The following is a 12,601-nucleotide window of genomic DNA, read 5'->3' as shown; positions in this document are numbered from 1 at the left end:
GTGCCCTGCTTCAAAAGGAAAGAAAAAGCTGCAGATGGTGCTATCTTTTTAAATTAAAATACATTTTCATGAGAAATATTGCTGGTTTCAATTCATTGGGACATTTTATATCTGATCAACGCTTTCTGGGTTTTTTTTCCAGGGGTCATTTGCTGAAAAATGAACCTGATCAGGAAAGGCAGCCCAAAGTGACCTACCCATGGCCTGCTGCAGGGACGAGCGGAGATGACAGATCAGAGAAGGTGGCAAGAGAGGTGAGGATGAGCCGGCTGCAGAAAGAGGGAGTGCACTCTGCTCCTCTGCTGACAGGGCACCGGCAGAGGATGTGGGAGCAGCCCTCAGACACCACTAAACGTGCAGCTGCCCCAGCACAGAGTTTGGTGCAAAATGTTTGCAGAGCCCAGAGCAAATACTTGGGTAGCTAACCCATAAGTACCACGCTGTCAGGACTGCCCACTTCTGGTACCTCCCAGTGTTTGCAAGGGTCACATACATCCCCACGGGCTGCAATCTCAGCTGGCCAGTACAGCTACCCCAGAGATGCCTTAGGAGCCTACAGCATTTCAGTAGATCCTCGACTTGTCTGTGGGCCACAGCACTGGAAGAAAAGCTCGTCAGTAATACACGCTCCTCTTTTATCTGCAGCAAGTCCCTTCACATCCCACTTTTTGCTGCAGCTTGCTTTCCGCAGGGCATTATCAGGAGTCAGTAAAAGGCAGCCTTACTGCTCCCTTCCATAGCGCCCGCAGCAGTGCCTGCAGCCCCTTTGGGTCGGGGGCTAAAGTGCGATCCGGGCTGTTGTGAGCCAGACAGTCAGAGTTTAATTTACTAATAGAGATACAATTTAAATGGTTACAGATTTTCTGGGCACTTCTGGACCTCTCTGAGCCTCTGCTGTGGCAGGGGGAGACTGCGCTGCCTGTGCAGCATTCACCCAAGTTTTCCAAGTGTGAAATGTGCAGCAGATAAAGGCACCAGGATGCAAAAGAATGGCAGCTGCACCAGGACTGTTAGAGAGGCTCTTTTACAGGCGACTGAACCGTCAATTTGTAGTAAGACATTGTTTTCTAAACATAGCATAAAAACTGTTATCTTGCCTGGCTGGTCATTAGAAGAGAGATAATTATAGTCTCTGTGTGACAGCCGGGCCCAGAACAGGGGCCGCATTGTCCCAGGTCCCAGCTGAGCTCTAGCACAGGCACCCCAGGCCAGCACTGGGACAAGGGGGCTCCTTGTGCCCCGGCAAGTTCAAAAGAGGAATTGAAGTGCTCTAAGTAGGTGTTAAGCACCTATCTCTCTCTCTGACTCTGGCCTTAAAAACTACTCCACAGCAGAAAGATGAGGAGGGCAGAACTGTGACTGCTGTAGCTGCATCCTCCCTGGCCGTATGTACAACACATACTATGACTATTATTTTTAGGTCCTTAAAAAAACCCAAACCCAAAACTTCAGTTTTGTGTTTATTTTTGTTTTGCTCTGTGTTTCTGTTTTCCGACACAGGCCAATGAGACCTGTATGATGGATGGGCTTTCAGAAGGCGGAACATATCCATTCAATGTCCATTTTCTGAGCCCTGAATGGGAGGTCTAAACCTCAGCTGATCCTGCAGCACGCTGGAGGAGTCCTGGTGGACTCAGAGCTTCAGGGGGCCAGAACATCCCCGAGGGCTCTCAGGAAATCCCCGACTATTGCCTTTCACCACCCATCCAGAAAAGACGGTGCCTCCCCACCCCATTGCAACGAGCCAACACGCACCTCACTGCTCCAGCACCTGCCCATTCCAGCCCCTCTGTACAGGCAGTACATGGCTATGAGTGCCACAACATTTTTTCTTATGTGTTTAGCCTCAAGACACCAGAGGAAGAATACAGTCACAGATGCAAATAGTAAACTGAGCTATCACTTTTATTGCTCGTATCAGCCAGGTGCCCTAAAATGACTTACCTATCATCATTTAGGAGACTTTTAGTAAAATGGAAACTTGAACATGTATGTCCTGAGCCTTGGGTTGGCTCAGCTGCTGGGCATTATTTTCTGTCTAAAGCTTTATTTGTGGCTCAGGGATGAAAAGGAAAAAAGTTAAAAATTCTCCAGGCAGACCAGGTACGGTCAAGTCTTTGATGCCACTGTTATGTAAACTTCAGGTTTATTTTTAGCAGTGTTTTCTACAAAGCAATGGCCAGAAATAGTAAATAATTCTGTTATTTCGCATGAAGTAATTAGCCTGTTTTCCCAACTTCTGTGTTCACACCGTGTCTTAGGAAGTCCTGTTTTAGAAATATTCCAATTAATCAAGTTTGACAAAAGGGAGTGTAAAAGTTAATTTCCTACTACTTCTGTGAAAGTAAGTAGCTGGGTGAAGGGGGGACACCTTGTTAATGTCTCCACTAAAGGAAAGACTGTGGTGAGATCTCATTCTTATTAGACACAAGAGAATCCACATGGGGTATTTTTCTTGCATCCCAAGTGTGAAGAAACCTGGTTTAGTTAGTAAAACTACTTAGTTCAACCAGCCAGTGGTAAGTCATGCGTAAGAACAGTACCAGGGAAAGTAGTGTCTTACATAAAGTAGTGAGCAAGTTAGGAACATAAAAATCCTACTACAGGTGGAAACACAAAGAAATACTGACTTATACTGGCAGCACAGTCAAGGGTTCTTTTTTAAAAAAATATTTCTTATGTCTTGACTAGCAGAAAGACAGGAAGTCTTTTCTGTCATCCCAGTGAGAACAACCCCAGCAACTTGAAGGATTAGATAAAATATGCAAGTAAAATAAGTCTCTTTAAAATAAGATACTAATTTAATATTCAAAAAGTAAGTGTATAATGCAGTTATTTTTGCTTGAGCTCTCTTTGCATCTCTGAAAGAGACCAGTCTTGCAGCAATGACTGTCATTCAAGTGATGAACTGAATAAAATCTGAAGAACATGGTCCTACAGATACAGAACAACATATATATTCTTTAAGCATAGTCAAATGCAAGGTGGTTTTAACTTTAAGATGTATATGGTAAAATACAAGCTATAAATATATATGACTCCATTTCGGCTCTCAGTCAAATATATTTTAAAAGCCATCTAAACTACTTTTTATCTGTATGTGCTTGCTTGTTTTTGGTGTTTTGTTTAAATTTTGACGAGGTTAGAGGAGAAAGAAGTGTGCTCGAAGGAGGATCTGCCTCTAATCTGTAATTCCTTTTTTGCTCTGGATGTGGCGTAGTTCCCATAAACTCTAGGAACAAAATATTAACTAGGATTGAAAGTTTGCTTGGGGCGTTTGGTTCATGTTCATACTAGTCTGAGAGAAATCACATTTTGGAGAGACTTACCAAGACTCTAATCTCTCTGCAGAGAGCTGAATGGCTGTGGCAGGCTTGACAATGCTATTCATTTTTGGAGCCTCACCAGCAAAACAAGCACTCAGCACAAAAGGATATATAGCGTCTAGGCTACTGTACTGTTCATACATCTGTATCTAGTCATCTAGTAGAGGAGTTCACACCACATAAATACATGTCACTGGCATAATACTGCTTTCCATTCTATATCTTGGAGATTAGTGTTCCCTGGTGTCAGGTAGTGCTAATTAATGATATAATACACACCTTTCTATTGGTCAAAGAGACAAAGAAAAAGTCTTGAAAGCAAAACTATTTTAAACTTAGGGAACAAGTTGCATTACTTGTGACACACTATTTGAACAGTGGGCATATATATGTCTATTGGTGTGTGACTAATATACACCTTTCTTTATCAATTAGTTAAGCCCTTGCTGTTCAGGCAAGTGAGTATATGTGTTCACTTTAACGGTAGGGGTTTAATGCTTTTATAAATACTTAAAGAAGTATATATAATTTAAAGTACAGTTTCATTCTACATCTATGTCTTCATTCTCTTAGGTCTTTGATCCTATGTACACAGCTGGAATGCTAAAAAAAATTATGTCCCTACAGTTTCTTAGCAGTGAAAATATTCAACTATTACCAACAGGCAAAAAAGCAACTCCCCCCTCTCCCCTAATAAATAAATATAGCAGAGAAATGACATCAGAATTACCTTGCTTGAGGTGTGCAACTTTTTATTCCTTTTCTCCACACAGTATGAAAGTGCTATTTTTTCCAAGCTTTTCTGTATCCCAAACTCCAGCCAACATTATTTTACAGAAGGAGAGGCAGGCAGCGGAGGGAGGCCTGGACACCTTTTCTCTTTCAGAGAGGAGCTAATCAAACATTCCCATCAAGCTCCCAGCTCTGTGAAAGGCACATTGCTCTCCCTCCCTCCCTCCCTCCCTCCCTCCCTCCCTCCCTCTGCTCCTCTCTCCCTCTCTGTCTCTCCCTCCCTCTGTCTCTCCCTCTCCCTCCCGCACACACAGACGTACAGAGCTCCTTACATTGATTTAGCAGCCGAATTAGGCGGTCCTATTTTAAATATATGTTCCCTCCCACATATTTTTGGTAGGGATTTCTATGCTCCTTTTGCACTAGCCTGTCAGATTTGTCAAGTTTTTTGCTTTTGGGAAGCAAAGCTTTACTCCAGTGATGTTTTGGTTCCATTTTTTTCAGTCTCCCTGTGCAGTTCAGCACTGTAGTAAAAGGACTACAACTAGTAGCCGGGAGTAAACTGCACATCTCTAAAGATCATAAATACCAGCTTAGTCAGGTGCAAGTCAGATTTAAAGAGGAAAAACAGCTTTTGAAGAAACAGACTGTGATGCCTTTACTCATGTGAGTAGCACGGTGTTCCCTCGACAGTTTCCCTGAAGTTGGAGGATTAGTGACAGAGCAAGTCTGTGAGTCTGGGCATAGAGAGGTAGAAGTATGACATGAGGGTTAGCAGGGACTTCCTTCTGATGAGCTTGGGTGTGGGAATTTAATAAAATGCTCTCAAAGACTTCTAAACTGGCACTCGTTTAGTGTGACCTCGCCAAATGAGATATACACAAAATTATTAACTTGCTTAAGTTATCTATCTATATATAGACCTCCTAAGAGAAAATATTATTGACACAATCAAGATTACAGCATTTACAAGATTATCACAGAAAGGGCTGATATCAGATTCCAGGATGCTGGAATGCAAACTATAGTCTGCAATTCCACCTAGGTGTTCAGAAGCATATAGATAATATATATGAGCAAACACACACTGTTTTATCTAAGATCATTACTGGTGACAAAAAAACCCCTAGTATAAATACAGGAGATCTAGTTCAAAAGATACATTGGAAAGACATGTAGTTCCTGGCTACTTCTGATCTGACAATCCCATAAATGCATTTGGTTTAAGGGAAAGTGATGACCTGGGTTTAAGCGAAAGTGATTACCTTTTTTTTTTGTGAATCTCTACTCCAGTACTTACAGAAACTGTCTAACAGCTCAGCATATCAACAAGCAGTACAATAACAAAGGTTTATGAAGAAGTTCCAACTGTGTTACTGAGATATAATGATCCATAATTCATTTGATTCTCTTAATACGGAAGTTCAGGCTTGCCGTGGTAATCTCTTGTGAGGTAGAATGCAGTGGACTGGCAGAAAGCCTCTCCAGACAGCAAATCTGTTAGCAGATCTGCCTAGAAGATCTAATAACCCTCCTCGCTCCTCCCCAAAGTCTTATTATTTCAAGTTAACGCTTTCAGAATATCATCACTTTTTTCATAAGGCTTTGTGAAGTTTGTTTATTCGGATAACCATGGGCAAAAAGACTGAGACCTTAGGACTGGAAGTTTACAGGTGCTTCGAGGCCAGACATATAAATATTGGGGTTTTGCAGCTAGGTGGCTATGTGTCATTGCCCAGCACTAGTAGAGGGCTGAAGTACCAACAATAACTCCTTACCTGCAGATCCTCATAGAAATAGTCTAAAATTTTTGGACACAGACCTTCATTGGTATTTAGCCACTTATTTTCCACTTAAGTAGATTATTTTCAGAAATCCATGGGCATCTATGTACATGTTGAGATGCCTATATAGTTTTAAAGTTTCAGGTCACTGGCTTATCAAAGAAGCCTCTTGATCTCAAACCAGTGCGAGTGAGAGTACTGAAGAGTGAGCTCCTGGCAAACCAAGACATGGTCGGATGGCAAAGGCTCAGGCTGCGCCCGCAGAGCGCATGACAGGACTCTATAGAAATAGCTGGACTAGCGCAGAGTGATGGAGCTGAGATGTCAGAAGCAGAGAAGCAGCAGCCGATCAGGATAACTGGCACAGGGAAAAAGTCCTCCTCAGGTTCAGTTTCTGGTACCTGTGTCAGCTCATTGAGGGGTGTAGCTGTTGGCATGCTGAACGTGGTCAGCAAGGTGTCAAAGCAACAGTGACAGCCCTTACAGCTAGATCATGCTTCATCGTTGCTGCTGCAGCGTGGTAGTTTTACAACAGCTGATAGATCCATTTCTCATTTTACATGGACGGATTAGCTAATTTGAGGGTAAATTGTATCAAGGGCAAAGAGCCAGCGTGGACCAGGCGGGACTTAGCTCAAATGCAGTGGTGTGTGAACACAGCTCGGTTGCTTCCAGAAACTCAGCAGTGGTGCAGCCCCGTCCATGGTGCACCCACCTGAGCTTTCCCAGCCTGACTGGCTCAGCTCGAGGCTTGGGGTCAAGGAGGCTGCCAGTGGTCTGGCGCATTTCTGCATCGCTGCCTATGAGCTAACCCGGCATCCTGGAAATGACCATCCTGGGAACCATGGAGCAGAAACACTGACTGGGCAGAAAAAGAAAAACTATCTAGGTTTGTCATTATCCAGGGTATTCAGCCTCTCATTATCGTGTGTAATGGAGAGCTGAAGAGTATCAAAACAAAACACTGAGGAGGGCACTGGCTGTCTCTTTTTATCACAACATTTCCAAGTGTTGCCTCCTGTGCTCTTTCCAGATAGAAGCAATTTCCAGCCACCCAAGAGCTGACAACACAAAGTGCGGGAGCAAGAGGTGAACCACGTTGTGTGGCTCCACTTTGGTGCTGGGATTTGCCACAGGGAAAGATGTGTTCACAAAAGAGCTGACCGTGCAGTCAGGAAGCCACTAGTTTGAAGACAATAGGTATTGAACATGATTGTCTAGGGGATGGACAAATGCTCTGTATCTGTATGCATTTATGTCTCCCACTGTTGCTTCTAGTCAGAGGCCTCCGCCTGAGTTTTCTGCTGACTGGTAGTACTGTTTGGGTGGTAGTTTTTAAGTTGTACTGTGCTGTATTTTCATGTGTTTGTTGGTAAAAGTAGGATTTAGCAGCATCCATTGAAAATATTATTAAATGTATGAATGCACACAGAGCAGGTGACAAATTTCAAGGGGCAGAGTCTTTACTACTGCATGACATAGATATGCACATATACATAGATACATATAGACACCTAGTAAGTAAGGCTGATGCATATCACAGCCTCACTCCACCACAGCAGCAGCAGCTCAGTAACTACCATCAGTAAAATATTTTAGCAAAGTCACTGCTGTATTCATTTCCAAGTGGGTAGCACTGACACGTGGAGTAGCTTTGTTTCCACTGTAATATGAAGCCTGAAAGCAAAGGAACACAGACCTCTAACCTGTCCCTTGAAAGTCTTAATGAAGCAGCTAACGAACAAGACTAGCAAGTTGAAATACTTTGGTTTCAAAGAGAGTTTGAGAAGATTCTTCATTTTTGAGGACAATGTGGTGACTGCATTGCATTGCGATCTGCACAGAGATTACCTATGCTCTGGAAGATAAAACAGCAGAGAGAGATATGATAAGATGTGTCTAAGTAACGTCAGCGCGGAGAGAGGAGATAATCTGGCCAAGACTCGGTGAGGAGGTTTGGTGTTTTCAAACAGGGTTAGCAGCAGACCTGGAAGACCAGACACTTGCTGATGGGTCTTTGTCACAGACCCTTAGATAAACTTTCATTTTGAGATCATCTGTCACGCAGAATTTTTAAGGTATGCAGTTTTTGTTTAAAAAACATTGCTTTGGGTAACAGCTGGGTAAAGGCTGTGTTGGGTAACAGCTGAGAATCTGACTTCGCTGAAAGGAAGCTCACTACCTCTAATGTAATCCTCACTGTAAATCTAACTTCAACATTTTTTAACAAAGCTTTTGTTTATAATATAACTAGTGGGCTTAATATAACATGTTTCAGCCAACACAAAAATGTAAGCTCCCTCATGTCTCCCTCTCTCTGTGTGCAGTGATGCACAGGTAAATGAAACAGGGGAAACCGTATCTATTTGGAAATGGCAAATAAATTCACGTGTTCTGGGTTTGACACTCACCGACTGGTATGGCCCGTGAGCTGAGGGCAGGCAACAACGTGACTGTATACAACTGTTAGGGAACCATCAGAGGCAGGTGTAGTTTTGGACTCAGGTGTCCAAATTCAGTCCAAATTCATTACTGACCTGGCCCATAATTTTTTGATTCATAGCTGGCCTTTCTGTAGTGATTTATGTGAACAGGTCAAACTTTTGTAGAAAGAGGAAGAGAGCAAGATTTTACCATGTGGTAGGTTTACAAAAGTTAACATCTAAGCCAGAGCAGAGATCAGTGGCTTCAAGGGCCATAATTGCTTCCGAGAGGTCTGTGCAAGGTGATGGCAGGTATACACATCCTGTGAGGCAGGCATGTGCTGCAGCACAACCCATTGTGCTCATCTCCCCAACATTCAGGAGGAACTCCTGACTCCAACAGTGTAGGCATAGCCAAAGCAAATCATCTTAATCTATGTTACAGAACAAAATTTTGAGAGAAATCTGAAATTTGGTTGGGAATTTTTTAGGGGGAAAGCACTGAGTGTCCCACACACTAGGTCTTTGTCCCACTTGTTGAGACCCAAGGTGCATGCTGCTCTTCTGGTGTGGGGCTGTGGGCCACACTTTTAAAACCATGAGATCATTTGCTCTCCTGGTTGCAAGTAGGAATTGTATAAGGAATCAGTGTGATTCAGGGCTGAGTTAACTGGCCGGGGATCGTTAGACAGAAACTGTTGAATGTATCTTCTCAGATGACCACTGTAGTCTTAGTAAGTCAGTACTATAAAGTCCTGACTCTGCATTTAAAGACAGAAAACACAGACAAATTAAATGATTTCTGCAAGATCATGCATAGCTATGTCACATCTAATCCCATCCAAGTGCTTAAACAGAAAGGAACAAGTTTTCTGCTCTCAGGCAATGACTCTCAAGTCTTTTCCACCACATACTACCACAGGAGTCAGAGAGCAGAATATTCTCCAAGTTTTAACACCCCAAAATGCCACGTGCAGTCTGGCATTGCTGGCTCTGCTCAAAGGCAGTGTGGCTGCACTTGTTAGTGTTCACTTCTAACAAGTGACGGTGGAGTTCAAATTCTGCAGTTTTTCTACATTTCTCAAGCTCTGTGAAATAAAATATTAACTAACGCATTAGTACGCTTAAGGTAATCGGTGCTTGAAACCCATTTAAACATGAAGAAAACAAAGCATGGGGAGAACACAGAAGAAAGTTAAAAGTATAATTGGGATGGCAAGGCAGCTAGGGGGTTAACATTGTTTGACTTTAGCTGCTTAAAGCACTTACATCTAAATTGACCTCAGGTAAATAAAATAACCAATGTCCTGGAAGGCTTATATAAAATACACTGATGTGTTTGTCTTGTGTTTGAGAAAGGTACGGAGGCTGAATTATGTATGCTGTAGCTGTTTGCCAGCATCAGGAACTTCTTTAAATAATTAGAGCAATTGGGTAGCCAGGCATCTGGGTTGGTTTTTTTTTTATGAATGAGGAGACCTCATGAGCCAAATGAATGCATAATGTTGGCATGCTTGGCTTAAATGGATGGATACCAAACTTACACTGTGTAAATTTGACCCATTGGGTGTTTCTCGGTGAAGATGGCAACGGCCATGTTTCCTGAGGCTATAGAGAAGCTGGGCTCTGTCAGTAAGCCCCAAGCCCCAGGCTGATTTGTTTGCCCCACATGGAAGAGAGGGACAAATGGTGACAAAATTAGCCTTTTCAGATTTGCCAGGAGGTGATGTTCAAGTGAGAGCTGATAAGCCCCTTGCCCTGTATCTCCTGCAGTGTACGGCATGGGAATGGGGTCTGGACGGGAGCCTGCTGTCCCAGCTGGGCAGGCCCAAAAAATGAGGGTTCATAGCAGGAAATGGGATTGACACTTGAGCCTTTCCTATTGAGCACTGACCATTTTAAGTGTCATGGATTTGAATTACTTTTTTAAAGTGCTGGTCAGTCACTTTTGGAAACTTTTGACCTCATCCATCTCTATAATAATCAAAAGACATAAAGAAAACTTGGGCTTGGAAAGATGATCTAATAAGGCATTTGAGCAAACTCAGAAGTTACTACTATCTGTAAAGAGTGTTTGAATACTCTGAGAGATTTAATGTGTAGTGTGTTAGCTGTGGGCATGCAGACAATATTAGTTAGGACCAAAAAGACAGCTGGGTTTGCTTATAAATCTTGGACTGTAGCAGAAAGAAGCAATGTTCAGATATTGCTTTCCTTTAATTATTTCAAATATATCTCTGCAGGAAAAAAGAAAGCAGATGGAGGATGCACTTGCACTGAAAATACAACAGGGAGCTATCATGGGCATAAAGAAATCTTTATTATTTTTACCATGCAGCTGAATCTACCCATACCTCCTATGCCCCATATTCCCAATGTCAGATTTAGAACAGAGGCTGCCACAAATGCTGTGTTGAAACATAAATAAAGTGAACAGACAATGCCAGGGCTGGAACAGCCCCCATCACATTTGGGATCAGGAAATGCCAAGGGCAGTTGCTTGGGAGGAGTTTGCCCTGATTATGGCCACAGGCCTTTGGATCTCGAGGGGTGTAACCAGCTTTAAAAACTGTGATGTTACGGGATTGGACTGTGATGTTTGTATCTCACCAGTCTGCTATCAGAAACCAAGCAAAATGGAAAATCCATTTTAAGAACCACTTTTTTGGCAGAACTTGCAGTTATTGCAAACAAAAATGTATGGTGACTGAACAGAACTGGGTCTGTAGGAAGTGCAGCATATGGATTTTGTTCATCTTGAATCCAGTGTAGGTGGGGATTGAGTCTTCCCAGGGTAAGTGGGATATGTTTCATACTACCTCATATAAAACCTGATTTGTCAGCATAAAGCTCCTTGTATGAGGAGTAAAGTCATCTGTTTAGGAGAGTGTTCTCTGTTAATCAAAAGTTTCAGCAGTGCTGGATTCAGCTGAAATTTGCAGATGAGGACCACAGCTCTCAGAAAACACAAATGGCTTTTTCAGCGTGCTTTCCCTATCTGTGTAGTGCCAGTGCGAGCCATGCGCTATCACTGCCACTGTTAATTCAGTTTGCCAAGAATACCAGGTCTCACTCTGGATCCCAGTGCCCCTTACCTTGGCAGTAAAGCTCGACTATTCACTGCAAATCAGGCCTGGAAAATGTAAACCCAGTAACAGTCTTCTGTCTGTTCTTCCTGACTATTTTCCTGATATGTTTTCTGTTTATGCTCTGTAGGGCATCAGGTGTCAAAGCAAGTAGGTGATGCCAGTAAAAGCCACTTCACAGTAGAGAGCTCATGGCTGCCTCCCAGAAACTGAATGCATCCCCTCTGTGGTGCCCTTATCCTTGCCTTCTCCAGCTTTAGCTCTTGGCACTGACTGTTCAAAATGCAGGTTTTTTCTGGAGGCAACATGCAGAAATCAGAGTGCTGCTCTGGCAAGCAGAAGTGTCCAAACATGCAGTGGGGCCAGAACTGCCAGTGTGTTTAATGGGTGGATTAATGTATTTTCTTTACTGGTATGTATCTTTCAAAACAGGTATTTGCCAGAGTTCATGAAAAACCCTTCTGCATGCACCCCTGTGCAAAGGCTCACCATGTAAGGGCTTACATCGCTCTCTCCCAGTCAAGTGGCGGTGGCTTGGCCCCCCTGCAGGGTATCCTTGCCTCCGAAGCCCGCTGTGCCTGTAGACGCCCATTTGCCTCCAGGGAGGTAACATTTCCAGGAGGGATCCAGATGGTAGAGGGAAGAACGAGGTTGCATGCCCATGTGCCTGTGCAGGAATGGGGGGTTCTCAGCATGGAGTGGGAATACACAGGGTCTCCGCAAATCCTGTGTGGTGCTGCACCCATATAAACCTCTCTTTGAACATAGGCAGGTGCTGGCAACATCTTCCTTGGGGACAGTACATGTTGTGGAGACAGACCATCCCATATTTCAGCAAGGTTAAAATTAGTTGGGAAGGAAAGGAGAGACGTTGTAGGGTCCTGGTGCTGGGGGCTGGCAGAATGAGGGAAGGCAATGGAGGAATGGGACAAGAAAATCAGGGTCCTGCTGGAGGGATGGGGCAGGGGGAGGGTGCTTGGGGGGTGTAGAGCACCTGGGGACCCTGTGATGTGGATACAAGAAGGGTATGGAGCAATGCAAGGGCCTCCCAGGCACGCAGACCCCAGCGGACTGGCAGAAGCGCCAGCGTTTGCCCTTTTCCCCATCCCTGCCCTGTCCCGCTGCTTCTCTCAGTTCCAGTGGGTTGGGAGAGACGGTGTCTCTGGTGTTCCTTTAACTGGTCACTGCCAAGGTATTCATTGCCCTGTGAAGATACGGAAGCTCCAGACTACTGTCAGTCACTAAAACAC

General features: G+C 43.7%; 1 protein-coding gene across 2 annotated transcripts in view; it reads right to left on the bottom strand.

The window, feature by feature from the left end:
• VIT (vitrin) overlaps positions 1-4,228 on the bottom strand; it is a 54,280-nt gene extending 50,052 nt beyond the window's left edge. The window contains exon 1 of one of the 2 annotated variants that reach the window (XM_010311370.2): positions 4,057-4,228. The gene's annotated coding sequence lies outside the window, so the exon portion shown is untranslated. The remainder of the gene's footprint in view (positions 1-4,056) is intronic. The other variant, XM_075748873.1, reaches the window with a different exon arrangement.
• Between the last annotated feature and the right edge of the window lie 8,373 nt (positions 4,229-12,601).

This window comes from Balearica regulorum, chromosome 3, assembly GCF_011004875.1.
Source record: "Balearica regulorum gibbericeps isolate bBalReg1 chromosome 3, bBalReg1.pri, whole genome shotgun sequence".
Lineage (NCBI taxonomy): Eukaryota > Metazoa > Chordata > Aves > Gruiformes > Gruidae > Balearica > Balearica regulorum.
This window is presented reverse-complemented; position numbering and strand designations above follow the sequence as displayed.